Genomic DNA, 11,023 nt, shown 5'->3' on the forward strand with positions numbered 1-11,023 from the left:
GATAACATTGTTAAACCGCATCGTGGCTCCCTTCATAACAGTCATAAGAGGCTAAGTGTCAATCCAGTGTAAACATGGTAGGCAGGTGTACCAAGAGCCAAAGATCCATCATCATATATGCAGTGACTGTGTGCTGCTGCTGAAACCTCCAACCACCGTAAATAACACCACAATAAAAGCACAGGGAAGAACTGTCTTTGGTGCAAGTCTGTTACATTCAAATGTAGTTATGTAAATGTTATTCATTTGTTTTGAAAATGTCCCTGAAATGTCCTTGAGTCACAGTTGTTGTGTAAAATAATATATTACGAATATTATCATTATTCTTCTTATTTTAATAATAGAATGCCAGATTTGTGCTACAGACGTAAAACTGGAGGTGCAGTAATAAACGGTGAAGCGTTTGCGACGTATTTGTCAGTTTAAGTGAACCAATCACTTTGCCAGTGCCAAACACACAACTATGGAAATATTTGGCTCCTGCTTTGTGAAACAAAATGGCTTCTCCTTTTCCTCACAGTAAATACAGAAAAGAAACCTCAAAACAAAACAGTCGAGAGGATAACCATTGATCCCCATCTAAGCCACGCTCAATCACACTTAAACGGGGCGGCTCTTCCTACCAGAGGAACCAGCACAAACCTTTAAGTCGACAGCTAATGCCCGGTTTAGTCCTCTCTGTCTCTCTTTCTCTCCTCAAAACTGCCGTACATACTACAACTTAATACCAGACGAGCTCACGCCGGGAGGCTGGGAGACGCCACCGAGGCCCGGCTCCACACATTCACATTCAGCCTTTTGCTGCTGCTTTCCATTTCCTTGGCGACTCTCCCCTTTGTCTCGCGCCCTCCAATTTCTATTTTGCGGGTCACCAAACCCTGGGACAAAGTGTGTCTGCTCCACCTCCTGATCCCCGGTCGCCAGCGCCGGGACCACCGCACCTCACACAACTCTGGAGGATGACATTTCCGCGCCCCGGGCCCCCCCGCCCCTCACCTCCACTAATCCAATCAGCAAGGCCCGAGTTTTTCTAATATACTGGTGGTCTCATACTCTGACTTTATCCCTGCAGCTGTGCTGGACCGCTCATTGGCAAGATTAGGGCCTCTGCAGCGCCTCTGATCATGTATTTCAATATGAATGGGACCAATAAGGGGTGGATTATGGCTTAGTTACTTTGGAAATCCAAGGCCCCCCTTTGATGCCCCCGGGTTTGAACGGCAGTGGCAGAACCCCGCCTGGTCGGCATGGCGTGGCGGCACCGCCACCTGGCAGTCGAATGTTTGCTCATATGCGCTCATTAAACAGCACCACTCTGGCACTGTGGGTACTGACTCCGGGCCCGATGGCGAGCCTGTGCCGCGACCAGATGGCGCCGGCGCCAGGATGCCAGGTGGGGTTCGTCGCTGCCACTCGTGAGATGCCTCGTGGACGGAGGATGGGGGGGGTGGAGGGGAGCGCGGACGGGGGACAAATAAAGGCACATTTCACTGGCTTCGCTGTTGCAGACGGCTGTTTTCTCTCTCTCTCCGGTCACGCGTCCTTCTGTACGTCTAATATGTGCAACTGAATTTCCCTCCATTCTGGGAGCTCCACCACTAAATGGCCTGTGTGGGGGCTTTTCATTAGTTGCTGAGGCCTGTGTCTTCCTCTGTGCCAGCCCTCCTGCCCTGCATCCAGGGACCCTTTGTGTGTGAAGTGCGAGAGGTGATTAATATTTGTTTTGCCTCCTCTGTGGGAGATGAAGACCCAGCTGATCCACTGTGACCCCTCCTTAATCCCCAGCGGGTCGACCCCGTCTCCACATTTCCTTCCCTCCTCTTTTTTTTTAACCTCAGATACCGACAGACGCACAAAATTACACTTGTAAGCTTTGTTGTTGGGGCAGTTGATCTTTAGTCCAACGGTACATTTTATATAAACCGCAAATGAAGACGGCTAAAATAGTTCTGCATCAAAACGCTCCAAAAAGCTTGATACAGCAGGGCTTTTATTTTGAAAGTATAAATGAATAAATGTGTGGTCAGGTTTGAGTTGGTGTGGAGGTGAAGGAAGCGTCCTCCCTGCTGATCACAGGAGCACATCCTGGATGAACTGGGCCGAGGTGTCCAGGTTGAGGGGTTTGGGGGCTTTGTTGAGGCTGATGGAGGGGGTGTCTTGAAGGATTGAGTGGCTCACGGGGTCTATTGAGGACTTGATCCTGTTGACGGATCCGCTGCTCCCTTTGTGGCCACATGGCTGTGATGGAAATGGCAGGTGCTGTGCGCGGAGCCGCTGGAGAAAAAAACCCCTTTCTAGCGTTGTGTTTCAGCGGTTGTAAAAACACAGCTGTCTTCAGCTTTCTGAACGGGCCGTGCGCTCCGTTTCCAATTCTCTCCAGCTCCTTGTTGCCTTGTTGGCGTCGTCACTGAACTCGCAAACACAGTCTTATGGTCTTAGCTCTTTATAAGAGCTTTAGTTAGGAAAAATGGACAGATCAGTATTAACGATGGACGCTGCCGGACCAGAACTCCTGGCAACCGGCTCAAAACCTGTTTGGGGGTAACTTATAGTAATGGGAAACTGCTTGAGTCAAACACACACACACACACACACACACACACACACACACACACACACACACACACACACACACACACACACACAATGGAAAAGCAAAGATGGCAAAATAATGACACAATGATCATAAAAAATGTACAAAGTAGCACTTGTTTTTTTATTTATTACAATATAAACATAAACTTAAAAGTTGCATGAATATTTTATACATACATACATACATAAAAAATATAAATGATCAATAAAACAAAGTTCAAGGTAAGAGGGATTCTAACAGGAAAATAATCAGATTCTAGAAAACAGTCTTTGAATTTAATAATTGTAATTATGAGAAAACTGACAACATAAATGCCCTATTTTATTTATTTATATTATATTATTATTACTGATATTCTCACAGCAAGTAGCATCATGTCACTTCATAATGAAACTGAGGTAAGACCTTGTGCCTCAGGTTGTTTGTCTGGGAAGTTGCAGGATTTCATTCTCTTCAGTCCATTATTGTTTTTACAGTGTGATTTCACGGATGCGTTTGAACACTGTGTCGCCGGCCGCCTGATCTTTATTTCACCACGCGCTGCCTGGTCCAGTGCTCTCTGTGTGGGAGTGCGTTCAGTGGAGAAGCTAATAAGCGGCGCCGGGTGTCACAACTCCTCCACAGAAGACTCCTCTTTACTGAAAGGCTTTTTTTTACCACTCGGACAAGTGGCCGCACGACACTGGACGGCTCATGAACACGTCTGACAATAAATAAACGTATTTAAATAGAGCGTCTTCCTGCACAGAACCAACGTCCACCGTCGCGTTCCACCTCCTGCGTCGTACCTGCTCCGGGGTTTCACTGATGAATGAGGCTGTAGCGTGGTGCGCCTCACCACGTGGCCATTTGTGGGGAGATAAGAGAGACTTCCTGGATTAAGGAGGTAGTCGAGGTACATCTCCAGAGAGCCTGTTTGTTTGGGTAAGACAGCTCCTTCATTACTGCAAAACTGTGGGAGGCTGGGAAGCCAACCTGTCTGCGAGATAGCACGGGAGTGCTGCCAAAGACTAAAAACACAACCTACCCACGCTAATATATTACCATAAATAAGCATCGGGCCAAAGACATGCTATAAGACATTAATATTTACCAGATGCTCAACTACTGATGGAAATATGTATCTCATCTCTCAGGGTGTGAAACAACACGCTCTCCTATAAGTAGTTTTGCTTTGTGGGTGGCCCAGCATGACCCGGCAAGTAAATGAGCCTCGGCATTAAAATGAATGAGCTTCTGATGCCGGTGTCACTTTGAAAAACACAAGCTGACCATCATGTTCTTATCCAGGCGTGCAGGATTAGAGCGGGAGAACAGGAGGAAAATACAAGCGCCAGCAGAGGCCGGAGCGCGGAGCTCTGACGCCTTCAGCCTCGATTCTTAGCAGACGCGCGCTGTTGAGACACAATTAGTCACATTTTATCATTCAATTTGTGGGCTACATTTTAGCATCCATAGAACAGATATTTTTCAAATTGGTTCACATATTAAATGCTGTCATGAATTAAGCATCTATATGTTAATGTGCAAACTGTTGGGACACAAACAGGTTAAAAGTGAATATCTACTTTATGTCTGAGCCTAATTCAAATACTTCGGTGCTGCAGTGCTGCGTGGGGCCTCTTGTTGCCCCAGTGGCAGTGAAGGGGGAATTAGATGTAGTGTCGTCTGAGTCCCTGTTAATCCTCAGCTGATTAGTGGAATTCTCATCAGGGCTCCTTGAGAGAAAGAGAGAGAGAGAGAAAGGGAAAAGAAAAATAAGAGAATGGGTAAAAGAAGAAGAAGAAAGCAGAACCGAGGAGACGCCCCCTCCCTCGCTCCCCCCCCTCGGCCGCCCGCTGCCGTGGACGGCAGGCCCGCGCCTCCTTCGGCCAATCAGAGCGCGGGCCCTCGGGTCACCTGGCTCACCACACTAATCCTGAATCTGCCTTGTAGATTAGCACTTCCTCACTCGCAGCCACTCCAGCCCAAGCCTCGGCAAATCCCGAGGTAAATGTCGGAGCTTCCGGTAAGTGGATGAGCATAGTGTTGTGCAGTGGATTAAGGAGAATAGGATAATATTTACAAGCCCATTGCCAGTAGTTATAAGGCTGAGGATAAACACTATTGGTCTGCTTTCAGCCTTTCCTCTTCTTTTCCTATCTTAAAATGCTTACATTTCGCTGAGCAACGTCTGCCGTAAACGAGCTCTGACTTACTTGATTCCATTCTCCTTCTGGAATCTGCTTTTGGGAATTCTCCTCTGGGCCTGAGCGTGCGGCCCGACCTCAGTGAGAGGTGCTGTCCGGCTCCTTGGACTGGAACTCTCCAGCCCATCCAAGCGCATGGCGGAGTATTCCTCTCTACTGTAGATGGCACTGTTAACCTTGACTAGCGCTCAGGGGGCTGAAACAGCTGATTGTTCTGAGCACCGAGGAGAATTTAATGAAAGCATAGAATAATAATAAAACTAATAATAATAATAAAGGTTATCTTGGTAATCACATCCAGACTAACAGGAGTAAAGGAGGCCGACATAAATATTCTCCAGCTTTTATCTCACTAGGGCTGCCTCACGTTCCCCGTGTTGGTGTTAGCGTGGTGGAGGGAGGAGGGCTCTGGGACGGGGGAGGCTTGAGGTTTGCACCAGAATGAAAGGCAAGCGTGTTATTGTAGCAGAGCCTGTGAGGGAGTCAGCAGAAGGGCAGTGTGCCGATCGCGCGATAGGCCGCGCGATGAACCCGCCGGACTCCGGCTGCTGGAATCCCCATCGTCACCTGGCTTTATGGGCCTAACGTCTCCTCACGTCACACCTCACGCGGGCCGTTTTCATCCATCTGGCCTCAATTGGCCCCGTAACCTGTGGACGTCAGACATGAGCTTGGTAATAACTGTTGCTTTTTTACTCCGAGGGAAGACAAAACATTGGTGTAACCACTGAACCCGACAACAGCTGGAAAAGAGAACTTTCCCCCCACGCTCTCCTGAAAGGTGTCAGCGCATGTGACATTATGTAATGAAGTCTCAGGTTCTGTCTGTGGCCATCTCACCCTGTTACCTTATCTGAACTGATGAACCCCGAGACAAAATGACCCAGCCTTGTCTCGTGACCTTCCCTCGAACCCCTGTTGCCTGTAAAAAGCAGACGACTGACCTCACGCTCTGCTGGCTCTTCACCAGGACGCAGCCTCCGTTGCATTGCCTCCGCTGCATTGCCGGTCACCAAAGGCTAATGAACGACAGGTGGTGAAAGACAGAAAGACCCGCTGCGGAATTAAAAAGACTCGAAAGATGGTCAGAAATCACATGCGATTCCTTTAAGCTTCCTCCAACATCTGAAATCAGAAAAATCCATTGACTATTAGAGGCTGGAAGATTGAAATGATATTGGTTTCTGCTGCTCATCAATAGTTAATCCAATCGAATAGTAATGCAAGCTGGCAAATTTGCCCAGGATATGAATTCCTGATAATTGTAAAAGATAAATGTTCTTTGTCCTCTTCACTTCCTCACAATCCAATTAGGATCCAATGCCTAGAAAATCAGATGACTGTATGCTCTGGAGCAAGATAACGTTAGCTTAGCTGCTCATTAGCCATTTCCTTGAGCCCTCTTGTAATATTGTCTTACCAAAGTTAGCTTTGGTCTGAATTACTAATCAAGCGCACACATCCGGTGTTTGATGAAATTTCTACCTATTCCCAAAGCATTTCCTCTCCCCACAAAAATTCATTAGTTTCAGCTAGAAAAGAAAAACGAGGGAGTCATGCACATATTGAACCGAGTTATTCTGTTGCTCATTCCTCCAATTTGATAACATCTGTTGTTTTTTTGGTGCTTCGCGTGCTCTCCTCTCCCCTGTGATCTGTGGGCATCCTCTGGTTTCTGGACCTCCCCTGTGAGAACAGGAAGGTGGGAGGAAGCAGACATGTACCTACGTCAATTGACCCAGTGTTGAAGCTTCAGTTCGTAATGTTTCCAATAATGTTTTCAGCAGAAATAGGCTCCAACAATTATCATACTGTGTAGATGTCTGGTTCACGATGCGAAGGGCAAAAATATTTGCCTCTAAGGCTTTTTGATTGTGTGCTGTTATTACTTTTATCCTACAAAGCTGGATGTGTTTGGCAGAAGGCAATGTTGAGAGCAGTCCTATATTTGAGTATTTAACTGAATCCATTCAAAGGGGTCACAGCCCCGGAGGTTGAAGTTTGCCCATTAAAACCTAATATGACGATGGAGTTTATTTAGAGAGACATTCAAGCGTCCAACGCTACCGTTCAGCCTCTCGCCCCCAGACAGATAGCAGATAACGCCGTCTGGGAATCAAAGAGAAAGTAGAAACTCCACGTTTCCTGCGAGTGAAGTCACCGCGGGTCAACAGTTGTGTGCGAGGAGCTGATTTATTTGTTTGCAGTGGGGACTCGAGACCAGCGAGGAGTACGTCGAGCCTTCAAAATGCTTTATGAGATTCTGGAAACTCTTCTCGTTTCGGGGTTTTAAACTCGCGCATGGGTTGTTGCTGTTCTCTTTGGAATGAAGCCATTAAGTGCCTGTCGCTTCCTTTAATGACGTTTATCGCAGCTCCGGTCATGATGACTGCGCCTTTGCCCAGATAAACCCGTCAACATGAACACTCCCATGATGCCCGGCCGGGTGAGACGCCTGCGGACCCGCTATCTGGAGTATTTAGACCCGATAGCAGATTTGCTCTGTCTAATTGTCCTGTCAGTAAATCAGAAGCTTTGGTTCCTCCCTGCATTCACTCTTTATGCCTGTTCTTGAGGGGAGCGAGCTGTTTGTGAGCTAACAGTGACAGAACCGTCTGAGAGGATCCTGAGAAGCGATTTTGCCCTGATTGTGTTTGATTTTGTTGCATTTTCTAGGCCACAGCCTTCATTACCTCATGTTGACCTAACTGTTATACACACGCCCTCCCCCACTCAGCATCAATCAGGTGAGTGGGAGACGTTGTGGTAATTTGTTAACCTTTATCCAGTGACCCCTGCTGACCTGTGGCTCGCCCTCAGTGCGACTGGAAACACTGCAGTAGATCTGTTCTGGGAAGGAGCCAGAAATTAAATAAATGTGACAAATATATTTGCTCACCAGTTTAATTTGCTTTTATTAACATACCAGTACATGTATTTTCTTTCTAAGACATAGTGATATTACACTTACATACAGTCTAAGTGTAAGTAGATTAAAATATGTAAATATGCAAACATAAAATTTCTTTTTATCATATAAGCAAACATCGCCGCATACACTTCCCTCAGTCAGAGCAGATTTTAACATTCAGAATTAGTTTTGCTCGTGAATTGTAAAAAAAAAAAAAAAAAAGTGCCGTTATTATCTTTTTCAATTACAAGTCGAAGGCAAAGAAAAATCTGTTCGTTTCTCCGGCGGATTATTATTCAAGGCACAGCGCTGGCTCGCTGCTAACTCTGAGAGCAAATGCTCTATGGCGATGCATATTCATATGTTTAACATACAGACATGCATTCCTAATGATGAAGGACAGGACAGAATGCAGTAAAGCTCATTAATACATTTTACCATGCCAGTCAGTCCTCGACAGCAGAGCTGCTGCACGGACACAGATTGGGCCAATTCACTCCTGAAATAAAAGAAACCTGTTCCTCCAAACCTTTGGCCTTTACTCATCAAAAAGACACTCTAATAATTAAAAATGTAATTATTTATATTTATTTTACTTATTGTTATATTTTTTAAATAATAAAAAAAATTAATTTATATTAACGCATCCTTAACACAGTTCTGCATCCTTAAGGACATCAGTAAAGTACCAGCGTCTAGTTGCAGCATCTCACTTCAGCCTGGATTTATAAAAGCTGTGATCTAAAAGCATGAAATAAAAACACGGATGCAGAATCACCTCCAAGCTTTTTTGCCATGAATGCATCACTATGGGTGGGTTGGACTGGGCTTTGTTCACTGGCCTCTCTGGCTCTAATCAAACTACCCAAGTCATTTCCATGGCTTCAGTGAAGGCTCATTCTAAAGTGGCACGCGACCAAAATGAGTTGCTTCTTCAGGAAAACCAGTCAAAATGCACATGTGGAGGTTGGTGCCTGCTCCTTTCTCAGGCTCTTATCAGACAAAGGGACGCCAGCTTCTGCCCATTTTCTGAGCTCTCTGGTAAAACCTCCCTCATCTCTGTACGCGCTCTGCCACTCTTGGTTCCAAGTTTTACCACGAAGCGGCGCGTGACGTTAGGGGTCAGACGAGCAGACGCGTCGACCAGCCCGCGCGGGCAGATGTCGCTAATGGCCGTGGACTTTGTTTATAAATTATTAATGATTTTCTCCTCTCGCTGTCATCTTGGACAGGCTGCGAGGCGAGCCGATGCCTCTCCTGTTTGCGTGGCAGTGGGCTCCTCAAACAGATTGCAATTTATTCCTCTGCAGTTTGTCCGTCAAGGCTAACTCTGACAACATAATCCCGAGCTAATCCGCCGTGTTCAGTTTTTCTTGTTGGCTCTCATGCAAAGTGCTCTGCCAAATCCCGCTACCTGTCAGCCTGGCCTTGCACTGGGGAGCCCAGACAGGCTGCCAGCCCTGCTGCAGATGGGGGGGTGAGACAGTAGGGTTGGGGGGGGGACACGGTGCCTGGGTAGACTTAACCCCTGCCTCCCTCCCTGTAATCCACTGTAAACAGCCAGAGCCTTAGAAGGGCTAACTGCACTAATCAAGCCCCAAGCTCACCCAGTCGCTATCATACACAGTACCCTAAGAACTAGAGATTTGAGCAGCTTTTGCAGTGTGTGTGCAGGGTATGAGTGTGAGTGTGTGGAGCAGAGGGGCCCACTGACAGCTCCTAATCCCCAGGGGAAGAGAAAAAGTGCCAAAACCGGGAAGAGATGGGTCATTTAGAGCCGCGGGATGAGTTTTCCATACACACAAACCACAACACTGCACCACAGAAAACATGTCTAATGCTGGAATATGAAATAGATATAAATCAAGATAAAGATGAGAAAGAACAGATTTACATGAATCATGAAATAAATGTGCATATGCACATCGATACTCACATAAAGCATCAAAGGCTGCATTGAAGTCCAATAATTAGGGCACAAACTCAGCATTGCCCCTAAAGAAACCCAGCTACTCAAGATTCTCTCCCAGCTTTTGGGGAGCTGCATTTACATTTCCCTCACACACTCCCAGTCTCTCTGACAGTGACCCAAAATCCACAAGAACAACATAAAAGGCCTCACAGTCGTCAAAGTGAAAGGGAGGCGAACTAAGCCCACTCCCCCCATCAACACAAAGTGAAGTTTCAGGCACCTGGGAGGGAGCATGACAACACCAGCAATAAAACTTCACCCGGTTGGTTTTTCCTCTCTTTCATTGTCCCCAGTAATGAGCAGAATCAGTGGGGTGCCTGTGGTGGGTGTGGGCTTCAAGCCGTCACTGTCAGCAGAGAAAAAAGTCAACGTCTATCAAGCCTGTGTCGGTGGATTTTAAATGATTCCTTGGGTTCCTAGTTTCAGTTCATTCACTTTACATTTTCACTTTGATGGATGAATGTTTATTATTAGAGAATCTAAATAACTCTAGGAAGCTGACCTCAACACTGGCTTCGTTTGCTCTCCATCTCCAGAGACTGTGGGAAAACTCTGGACAAATATGTTGGTCACTTTACTGCTGCAGATAAACGCAGCCGTCGAGGGTGCAGCTGAAGCGGGCGTGGAGATGAGCGTGCGAGAGGCTGGAGGAACTGAGGGGGGAGAATGCGAACATGACATGCAGCTGATAAGAGTCGTCCAGCGGGTTAACACCGCGGCTCGTAGCGGGGATTGCCCTGAGAAGCGCTCTTAGTGCAGGAAGCCGCGGCATCTCGTGCACACGGCAGGTCTGGAGCCAGAACAAAGCACTGGCTATTATCTTAAGTGCAGCAGATAATACACATTAGCATAGCAGCTCCTGCAGAGGTGATGTGGACATGCTAGCTTGTTTCAGTTTCTTGAACTATCCCGGCTACATGTTTACAGACATTAGCCGTGTTACAGTGTGAGGCCACTCTCATCCCTGACATGCACGTACCTGTGGACTTGCTGTGGTGATGTCCCATGTCCAGGCGCTGCCCCCAATACATCACCGACAAATGCCACAAGGCCACCAGGGGTAAGAAAAAGCAATAAAGAGTGAGTGATGGCCATTGATATTTCAGGCTGAAGAAATCCGACGTCAGGAGACACCGCTTGGCTTTACATAAACAGGGCAATAAATAGATCGATCACACATAGCAAGGGGGATTCGTGTCACGTTAAGTGACAGGACGTTGAACATGGGCCCAGATGTATGTCTCATTACTCAGAGGACGTTTCCAGGGGGCGGCTCGTGAGCGTGTACTTAGAGGGATGTCAGCTCACATGAGGCGAACGCTGGAAACCACATCTGGGTTTCACTTTCTTTAAAA

At 46.9% G+C, this 11,023-nt stretch overlaps 1 long non-coding RNA gene across 2 annotated transcripts; it reads right to left on the reverse strand.

The window, feature by feature from the left end:
- Positions 1–2,758: 2,758 nt before the first annotated feature.
- Positions 2,759–9,060, reverse strand: LOC114864851 (uncharacterized). 2 transcript variants are annotated; one of them, XR_005898259.2, is made up of 4 exons: positions 5,730–9,060; positions 4,795–5,435; positions 4,191–4,314; positions 2,759–3,990 (listed from the first exon to the last, which is right to left on the reverse strand). It is a non-coding gene; the product is annotated as an uncharacterized LOC114864851 (long non-coding RNA). The 2 variants fall into 2 exon arrangements; XR_008695953.1 differs by having other exon boundaries at positions 4,795–9,060.
- Between the last annotated feature and the right edge of the window lie 1,963 nt (positions 9,061–11,023).

This window comes from Betta splendens, chromosome 10 (assembly GCF_900634795.4).
Source record: "Betta splendens chromosome 10, fBetSpl5.4, whole genome shotgun sequence".
NCBI lineage: Eukaryota > Metazoa > Chordata > Actinopteri > Anabantiformes > Osphronemidae > Betta > Betta splendens.